Here is an 11,094-nt window from a genome sequence, read left to right on the forward strand (position 1 = left end):
ACCATGTATCACAAAACATAAATCATAATTTATGACACATTAGTGAATACAGATAAAACTCTTTGGCTCGTCATTTCAGACTCGACTCATCTCTAATCTAGGAATTCCGGTTCTTGGATATTACAATATACCGACTCTCTGCAATAGGAATCGATCCATTCCTAAGCAACATCGATATAAATCAAATATCCATTGTCTTGGCATATCCGCCATAGACTTGGCATATCCGTCAATGCCTACTCTGACAATGTGCAATGGGCGAATGATCACTCTGTCATAATCTGGCACCTCTGTCAGCGACTCTCACTCAATAGCTATCTGCTATTCTTGGCTTTTCTATAAATCAATAGACTAAGCATATTCATTCAAATAATACAACAGTATGAAAACAATAACATACAAGTATGTGGTTTAGGGAAACTCAAGTCCAATCTGACTTAAGTCAATCTCCCGATTAACATTGATTTATACCTTCCTTTCGTCGATTCCTGGCTCTGTCGAAGTCTCAAATTCAAAGCTATCAATATCAATCTGAAATGACAAATCGAATAGGCATAATATCAATATTCAATTCAACTCAGATCTTTTCTGATCAATACTCAATCTAATTCAATATCGACGGCATAATTGCACAATCTCAATATATCCAGCAATACAATTGTCAACTGATATCAATCTCAACTCCTAATCAATCACAATACAAATCGGATATCAAATCTCAATCAAATCCATTCTAAAAATCATAACAATTCCATACACGATCTATTCTTCGATCCGGGTATGATTCGACGATTATCACAACTTCAAGAACACATGATATAAACCAAATCATGACTCCCCCAACCATATATTTTCGAACCATGTTGAAAAAAAATCAAACTTACATCTTTTTGAAGGCTTTGTCGAGAGGAGTACAGAACTGAGCTCGGATCTACAATCGGACGGCCGGATCTCGCACAATCAACTTTCTAAGATATGATGAAGTTTTGAGGCTTTAGCCATGGATCCTGTGGGGACCCGGACGCTAAACATGTTCTTAATCATCATTGGGACTATTTAATAAAACAGGGTCTAAAATTTTTTTGTTTAAAATGCGGAACGTAGTGAAATAAAATGTATATACATCTCAGTATAAAAGTACAAGTCCTGTATCACATACATTTATTCAACTAAGGTTTAACAGCTAATATCAAGTGTCCAACCCTATCTCTAATCCAAGTCCGGAGCCTCCACTCTAATCACGATCTCTCTTCATCTCCTCAACCCTGAACCTGTCCCACCTGTTGTCGTGCACACATACAAACACGACAACAGCCGAATAACTCCGGTGAGAATATAATCCCGGTATAAATCAACGAAACATGCAATCATATAAACAAATTTAAAGCATGTAACAGATAACAGCAATATGTATCAAAATCTGAAACATAATCAATATCAGACTGTCGACAATGTTCGTAACTTTACAGTTCAGACTAGACTCAATCCTAGTCTAGGGATCCCGGTTTCCAGAAGTTGGCATTCCATATCGATCACCAGTAATAGAAGAAATTCCGATTCTATCCACATCGATATGGCATCGATCACCAGTAATAGAAGAAGCTCTGATTCTATCCACATCGATATAGTATCGATCACCAGTAATAGAAGAAACTCCGATTCTATCAACATCGATATGATATCGATCATCAGTAATAGAAGAAGTTACGATTCTATCCAAATCGATACGGTACCGATCACCAGTAATAGAAGAAGATACAATTCTATCCACATCGATAGCCAATCATCCGGTGACAGACTTTGGCACTCTCGCCGATACACTATCTTGTGACATCGTGCAATGTGCCCGTGGCGATCCTGCCACAATCAGGCACTTCTGTCACAAGATTACTCGTCTAATACCTACTAGCTATAATTCAAGAGAACAAGTACATCAATCAAATCCATGCAAATATCAAGGCAAGAAAGTAAAGTATGTGATTTAGGGAAACTCAAGTCTGAACCGACTCAAGTCGATCTCCCAATACCACATTGACTTATACCTTTATCTTCTCGATCTGACGAAGACGAAGTCTCGCACTCCAATCTGTCCATACCCAATCTGGCAATGACAATATCAATATGCACAATATCAATGTATAACTTAACTTACGACCTGTTCTGATCAATACTCAAATCACAATATAATCTGTCAATGTCAACGATACAACGATACAATCTCAATCAATACCGAATCTGATCAATATCAATTTACGGATGTTTCGACGGCATAAAATACAGTCTCGATAACCCCGTCAATCTCAACATCACAGATATACTACCAGAACTCATAATCAATATCGGTATAATTCATATTCTCAACAATAATAGATCATACTTTCAATTCTGTACAATCTCTATCATAACAATTACAGACATAGTCCGTTCTTCGATCTGACTTCAATTATACGATGTCTACTGTATCGGAAACACCATATATGATTCTTATTCAATTCTGACAATATCATAATTTCAAATCATATCCAAACGTAACAAAACTTACGTCCAGTTGTAGCCTCTGCTGATAGAAACACAGTACCGAAGTCGGATTCAAAATCTAACGGGCGGATCTTTCGTAAATCACAAATCTACACAAACTTACTTCTCGATTCCTTTTCCAATGTTCTGATCAAATTGCAACTTGTTATCTTTATATATATATCCGTGTTGCATGCGAAGATACGTGTCTTATTCTTCACACTTTCTAAGCGGCGCTCGGGCGGTTAACAATTACCGCTCGGGCGCCACACCTTCTGCCCAAAACATAATCCTATTGAACACTGGCGCTCGGGCGGTTATTTTCTACCGCTCGGGCGCCACTCTTTCTGTCCAAAATTTACACACTTCATATGTTTTGCCCAAATCTGATCTCGGAGTGATCCGTTTATAATCTTATCAAATCATAATCAATAATCTCAGCTTAATCATGATATAAAATCTCGGGCATTACAGATCATCTCGGTTTCTTTATTGCCCATTCTGAAGGGGAATGAAGATTATATAATATATCTTGCATGGGAAGGAAACTTGTCTTAGTCTTCTTGTTTCTCAGGCGACGCTCGGGCAGTCACAAATTACCGCTCGGGCGCGGAATGTTCTGCCCGAGTGCTCAACTTGTTATCCACTGGCGCTCGAGCGGTCAAAAACTACCGCTCGGGCGCCAGACGTTCTGTCCAAATTCAAAGCTGGTGGTGCACTGGCGCTCGGGCGGTCCTTTTCTATCGCTCGGGCGCCACAGGTACTGTCCAACATCTTGGCTTGTATTGCACCTACGCCCGGCTTCTCCAATTGAGCTCCTACAATCTCAATGCTGTTAATTAATCCACTTTTGATTACAGTAATTAAATCTCGGGCATTACATTCCTCCCCCCTAAGATACGATTTCGTCCTCGAAATCACATGCAATCAAATTGTGGGGACCCGGACGCTAATCCATGTCTTAATCATTATTGACGTCAAATAACAATTAAGAAAAGTGGGACTAAAAATTTTCTTTTTAAATATGAATGCGGAAACGTAATGTAATCTAGTTAATATACATATCATTATAAAAGTACTACATATGTACTACAAATATCTATCTCAACTAGGTTCAGCCTCTATACATCAAGGGCTGACTCCTACTCTGCTTCTGGGCCCGGATCTCCACGCTAACTATACTCTCTCATCCTCTTCCTGATCCTGATCCTGTCCCACCTGTTGTCAAGCACACATACAAACAAGACAACCGCCGGATAACTCCGGTGAGAATTACATTCCCAGTATAAATCATGTATACAAGCATTTCATATAAACAGTTATAAAACCATGAAATTAACATTCATAATATGTATCAAAATCAGAAACATGAATCAAATGCAAACTCTGAATCACTCTCTGTGACTCATAGACTCTAACTCGACTCGTCCTAATCTAGGTATCCCGATCGGAATAAGAACATACACCCACCTACACTCCCGATCGGGGTGGTGGTATGTTCTTATTGACGAACTTTGCCCCTTACCATATCGAACATCAGTAATAGAAGAAACTCCAATTCTATCCACTTCGATATGACCAAACATCCGGTGTCTTGACCTATCCGTCACAGACTAGGCACATCCGCCCAACTAGGCATATCTGCCCTGGCACTTCCGCCAATCATTGCTCTGTGACGATGTGCAATGGCCCAGTGACGATTCCATCACTATCAGGCACCCCTGTCACGAGATCAATAGTCTACGACTAGGCGCATCCGCCTATGAGTCAATGCATGAATCAATAAAACAAACATATCAATCTCATTCAATTACAAATATCAATGCAATAAGAAGAAGTATGTGATTTCGGGAAACTCAAGTCGAATCTAACTCGAGTTGTGCAATCCCGCATCAACATCAATTTATACCTTTGTCTTCTCGGTCTGACGAAGTCGAAGTCTCTAATTCAAATGTGTCCATATTCAATCTGGCAATGACAATATCGAATAGGCACAATATCAATAGTCAACTCAACTCAGATCTGTTCTGATTAATACTTAATATAATTCAATATCGACAGTATAACGGTATATTCTTGATATCCCCGTGAACTCAGACAACAATATATATCAACAACAAGCCATAATCAATAGCCAAACTAATCCATAATCTCAAAAATCTGAATAATCTCAATTCAATATCTGAAGAACCATAATAAATTCATAACCAGTCTGTTCTTCAATCTGTTCTCGATTATACGATGTCTAACATGTCAAGAACATCATATATGAATCATATCCGATTCTAACAATACCATAATTTCAGTTCATATCAGAAATCAATAAAACTTACGTCCTTGTGTAGCCGTTGTCGAGAGGAGCACAGTTCTGTATCCGGATCGCAAATCAGACGGGCGGATCTTGAACAAGCAAATTTCTAAGAAATAAAAGGCGTAAGGATATTTTCTCACTCGTCGCCGCTTGAAATCTGAGGAACTGAAGGTTTGTCTATATATATATATATATACATACACGTTGCATCAATGAACCAAGTGTCGATTTTTCTTTTTGCATGACTCGCGCATATGCGCGCCCAAGCCCCGCGCATATGCGCGAGACCTACTGTCTCTGCAGATAACCTTCTCGGCAGCTCGCGCATATGCGCGCCCTTCATCCGTGCATATGCGTGAGGCTCTCGGGTCATGATACTCACATCTCCGCACAACTCGCGCATATGCGCGCACACTCCTCGCGCATATGCGCGAGGTCTTCTGCCACTGTCGCGCATATGCACGGCTCTTTGTCGCGCATATGCGCGAGGTGTTATGTCCTCGTACGTATTTCGTGTTTTCTTCCGTCTTTCCCGGTCTAATCCTTTCCGTCTATAATTACATCAATTATCACCAAATCATTTCAGATTACGGTAATCAAAATCTTAGGCCTTACATTTCTCCCCCCCTAAGATATGATTTCGTCCCCGAAATCACCAGCAATCATATCAGATAAAGAAAGAAATGTATAACAAAATCAATCAAAAACCCATATCAGTGAAATAACTCTGGACATTGCTACCTCATATCAGACTCAGTCTTCCAGGTAGCTTCTTCGTCTGTCTTGAGCTCTCTTCATTCTCTTCTGAATCAGCTTCACTTTTGCAGTCATATCTCTGATCATATCAGGTCCAATCTTAGGTACCTCAGAGATATCATTCCAATACAGAGGGGATCTGCACTTCTTTCCGTATAACGCTTCAAACGGTGCCATCTCAATACTCGTCTGATAGCTGTTGCTGTACGAAAACTCACAAAGTGGCAATGAATCTTGCCAACTAGTGCTAAAGTCAAGCACTACAGCTCTCAGCATATCTTCCAATGCCTGGATAGTCCGCTCTGACTGTCCATCGGTCTGTGGATGATATGCGGTACTCAGATTCAACTTCGTACCAAGAGCCTGCTGTAAACTCTGCCAAAAGTGCGAAGTAAACCGAGGGTCATGGTCTGATACGATCGACTTCGGCACTCCGTGCAATCAAACCACTTCTCTGACCTAGAGCTCAGCCATCTGGTCATGTCGATACGTCATCTTGTATGGAATCGCTCTGTGGATGATATGCGGTACTCAGATGCAACTTCGTACCAAGAGCCTGCTGTAAACTCTGCCAAAAGTGCAAAGTAAACCGAGGGTCACAGTCTGATACGATCGACTTCGGCACTCCGTGCAATCTAACCACTTCTCTGACATAGAGCTCAGCCATATGGTCATGTCGATACGTCATCTTGTATGGAATAAAACATGCGGATTTTGTTAATCGGCCAATCACAACCCAAATCGCATCACAACCTCGGGAGGATCTCGGTAACTGCGTCACAAAATCCATGGAAATTTGATCCTATTTCCATTCAGGAATAGACAAACTCTGCAGTAGACCTCCTGGTTTCTTTCTTTCTGCTTTCACCTGCTGGCAATTCAGACATCTGGATACAAACTCTGCAATATCAGCTTTCATTTTTTTCCACTAGAACTGTCTTGTCATTATACATCTTTCTGCCATCAGGATGAATATTAAATCGACTGCTATGCGCTTCTGACAATATCTGTTGTCTCAACTCTGAAACATCTGGCACAACCAATCGATTATTCACATACAGTACATTGTCACGTACCTGATATTCTGATCGATGCCCTGCTCTGACCATCTATATAGAATTCTGCACATTCTGATCAACTTTCTGAGCCGCTTTAATTCTCAAAATCAGCTCTGGTTCGACTTGAACAAAATATAATCTCAATGGTCTATGATCTGTCTCAAATATCAATCCAGACAAACAGCAATCTTCTATCAAATTGGAAACACCTATCGTCGATAATGATAAAGAACACACCTTTTGACTCAGTGCATCAGCTGCTGCATTCGACTTTCCCGGATAATATTTGATTTCACAATCAAAGTCTTTCAGCACATCAAGCCATCATCTCTGTCTCATATTCAATTCTGACTGCGAAAACAGATATTTCAAACTTTTGTGATCAGAATAAATCTCAAACTTTTCACCGTAGAGGTAGTGTCGCCATATCTTCAGTGCAAATACAATAGCTGTCAATTCAAGATCATGAATTGGATAGCGAGTTTCATGTGGCTTCACCTGTCTCGAAGCATAGGCAATGACATGTCCCCGCTGCATTAAAACACATCCCAATCCTCTGTGAGAAGCAACACAATAAAAGACAAAATCACCAGTACCTGATGGAACAGTCAAGATCGGAGCACTGGTCAATCTTTTCTTCAACTCAAGAAAACTGGACTCACAGTCTTCAGACCATACAAATGGAGCATTCTTCTGAGTCAACTACGTAATCGGTTTAGCAATACTGGAGAAATCTTTAATGAATCGTTGGTAATACCCTGCCAAACCCATAAAACTGCGAATCTCTGGTACTGATGTCGGTCTCGGCCAACTGATCACAGCCTCAACCTTGCTGGGATCAACTAATATACCATCTCCGGATATGATGTGACCCAGAAATACAACCTGTCTCAACCAGAATTCACATTTCGACAGTTTTGCATATAACTTCTCAGTTTTCAAAGTCCGCAATACAGTTCTCAGATGCTCAGCATGATCAATCATATTATTCGAATAAATCAAAATATCATCGATAAAAATAATCACGAAATCATCGAGATACTTCTGAAACACACGGTTCATCAGACTCATAAAAACAGCTGGAGCATTCGTCAAACCAAACGGCATGACAATAAACTCATAATGTCCATACCTGGTCCTGAACGTTGTCTTCGAGATATCAGAATCTCTGACTCTCAACTGATGGTATCCATATCTCAGATCGATCTTGGAATAAACAGAAGAACCCTGCAACTGATCAAATAAATCATCAATACGAGGCAAAGGATATTTATTCTTTACCGTAGCCTTGTTCAGTTGCCGATAGTCAATGCAAAGTCTCATTGACCCATCCTTCTTCCTAACAAACAGTACTGGAGCACCCCAAGGAAAAACACTAGGTCTGATGTACCCCTTGGCCTGTAAATCTTCCAACTGATCTTTCAATTCTTTCAATTCAATTGATGTCATTCTGTACGGAGCTCTAGAAATCAGAACTGTGTAATATCCAAGCTTGGTGATCGGTACATTTTAAGATTTAATATGTTTATTGACTTCTTGGTTATGTTTAAATATAGTTTTGATGTTAAGAGTTGAGAATTATGATTAATGGTATTGTGTTTATAGAAGATGTGTGGTGATACTATAGTGTCGTTGCGATTAAATTCATGATAATTTGTATGTTGATCCAATTGGTATGAGGCCAATTGGAGTGGTTAGATAAGACATAGAGGTGTAACTTTCATGTTTTGAGTTTTGTTCAAATCATTGTGGAAGACAAATCAATAGCGCCCCGAAGTTTGTCGTGTGTGTCGTCGTTCCTCCAGTGACACATGTTGAGAGATTGAGCATAACGTTTTACCCAGACCTTCAAATGACATGAGGCTAATTGGAGATGCAATCCAAGACATAGAGCTACAACTTTCATGTTTACCACATTTCTAAATTATGATGGGAAGAGGCGTTTTGGAGGCAATTTTTGAGGCGGCTGTGCGCAGAGCGGCGCCCGAGCGGTAAGAAATGACCGCCCGAGCGCCACTGATTCTGAAAGTTTGGTATCGGACAGTATGGTCCGCGCCCGAGCGTAATTTTTGACCGCCCGAGTGCCCAGCACAGTACAAAAAACGTGTTTTCGAGATTTAAGTGATATAATACATGAGTTGGTCTCATTTTCTCTCATTTCTCTCCATTCTCTCGGTTCTTTCTCTCAAGGGGAGGTTAGGGTTTCATTTCCTTTCATTTCCTATCTTTGATTCAAGCTTGTTGTTGGATTGTGGTGGTGAAACATGGTTCTTGTGGGTTTAAGAAGCTAAGGTAAGCTTGTGGCTTTGTTTATTCTTGGATTATGATGTTGGGAAATCTTGGGTTCGTTGATGGTGTTGGTTTTATGGATTTAATGATATGGTTGTTTGATTATTGGATTATAGATGATGCAATATATGGTTTATTGTTGTAGGAATTCAACAAAGAGTTTAGAATCAAGGTTTCCAAGTGTAGTAAGTGGAATTTCATTTATTGTGCTCACATGATAATATATGTATTGTGTTTCAATGGTTTTAACATGTTATTCCCTTCCATTTGATTCATGCTATGTATTAATACACTTTGTTGTATATTAGAGGCATTTTTGTCTCAATTATGTTAAAGGGAATACAAAAGAGAATAGAGTCTTCAAAGTGTTTGTTTTAATACCAAAGAGAGAATTCGAATGATTTATTGGATTGATAGATACATAGTCAGAGATTGCATGCAATTAGTTGATCAAAGACCATAGGCTTATATCCCGACAGAGTAATCGATTTATATCGATGGGATATATGTACAGAGACAGAGATACTATATAGATATCAATCCATCAGAGAAAAGAGAAATACCATCGTTATTGTTATTCATTCTATGATATTCATGTTGCAGAGTTGATAGTATTTAATGTTTTCAAAGCCATGTTTTACAGAGTATGATATATATTCATTGCTATGTAAGAGTTCCACTTGCTGAGTTTAATACTCATTTCAGTTATTTCATGTGATGCAGATAAGAGTGACGGGCCAGGATGTTTATTGGAGCCGAGGTTGTGGGGACCCGGGCTCTAACTCAATTCTTTTTGGGATTAATTGGATCTTTGTTAGAAAATGTGGGTCAAAATTTTACTTTAAATATACTACACATACATAAGGTTTATTGCATTTCATTACAAGCAAATACATGTCTTGTTTCGTTCATACAATCAAACTAGTATTTAAAAGTATTAATACATGTCTAATACAACTAGTTATTCTGCTACGCCCGTGATCGCCACGCTATCATCTCTCACTCATCCTCGTCTCGACCCTGATCCTGCCCCACCTGTTGTTATGCACACATACAGACACATCAACAGCCGGAAACCCCGGTGAGAATAAATCCCAGTATAAAACAATGTATACATGCATATGCACAAGATAAATCATGAACATGCTATCATGAATGTGAACAATAGGAATATGTTCCATAGTCTATGAAACACAACTAATCTAAATCAGACAACGTAAATCAAATTCATATCTTTGACTCGACTCTAAGTCTAGGGATCCCGGTGTGAATAAGACGTAACAAGTCTCCCACCTACTCTCCCAATCGCGGTGGAGGTACGTCTCATTCCCAGACTTCGGTCCTCTGTATCGAATGTCTACAATAGGAGTGAATCTTCTCCTACGCCCATCGACACAACCGAACATCCGGCTTGGCTAATCTACCAAGGACTCTCCTATCTCAATGCTTTAAGATAAATCAATAAATAAAGAATAACAAGGTAATAATCATCTAGTATGTGATTTAGGGAAACTCAAGTCGAATCTAACTCGAGTTGTATCTTCCCGAATCAACATTGAATTATACCTTCCGTTGTTTAGTCTTTATCGTGATCGAAATCTTGAAGTCGAATCTTGTCAATATAAATCTGAAATGGCAATGTCAAATATCAAAAGATCAATCTCCACCTCCAACCAATACTAGTACGGTTCAATATCCAATCTCGATACAATTCGACGGCATAACGTCGTAATCTTGCGATACCGATCAACTCAACAACAATCGATACTAAATCACAAATCATAATCAATATCATAAACATTGCAAACTCTGAAAATCTGCATAATTTCATACACATATATACTGGAAAAACGTAATAATCGCATACGGTATCATTACTTCGATCCGGTTTCAAATATACTGTCACCATGATCATAAGAACACATAATCTCAATCATATCAAATTCACCCAACATCTAAACTTCACTTCAGGTAGGAAATAAACAAGACTTACATCCTTACGAAGCTATTGAAGAGAGGAGCACAAATCTAGTCTCGGATCGTAATTTGATTAAACGGATTTGTCACAACCAAGTGTTGAAGAAAAGAGGAAAAGTGGAGCTCTCGTTGCTGGTCTGCTGAAGGAGGAAGAATTGAATCAGCACCAAGTCTATATATATATAT

This window comes from Primulina huaijiensis, chromosome 12 (genome assembly GCF_012295235.1).
Source record: "Primulina huaijiensis isolate GDHJ02 chromosome 12, ASM1229523v2, whole genome shotgun sequence".
Lineage (NCBI taxonomy): Eukaryota > Viridiplantae > Streptophyta > Magnoliopsida > Lamiales > Gesneriaceae > Primulina > Primulina huaijiensis.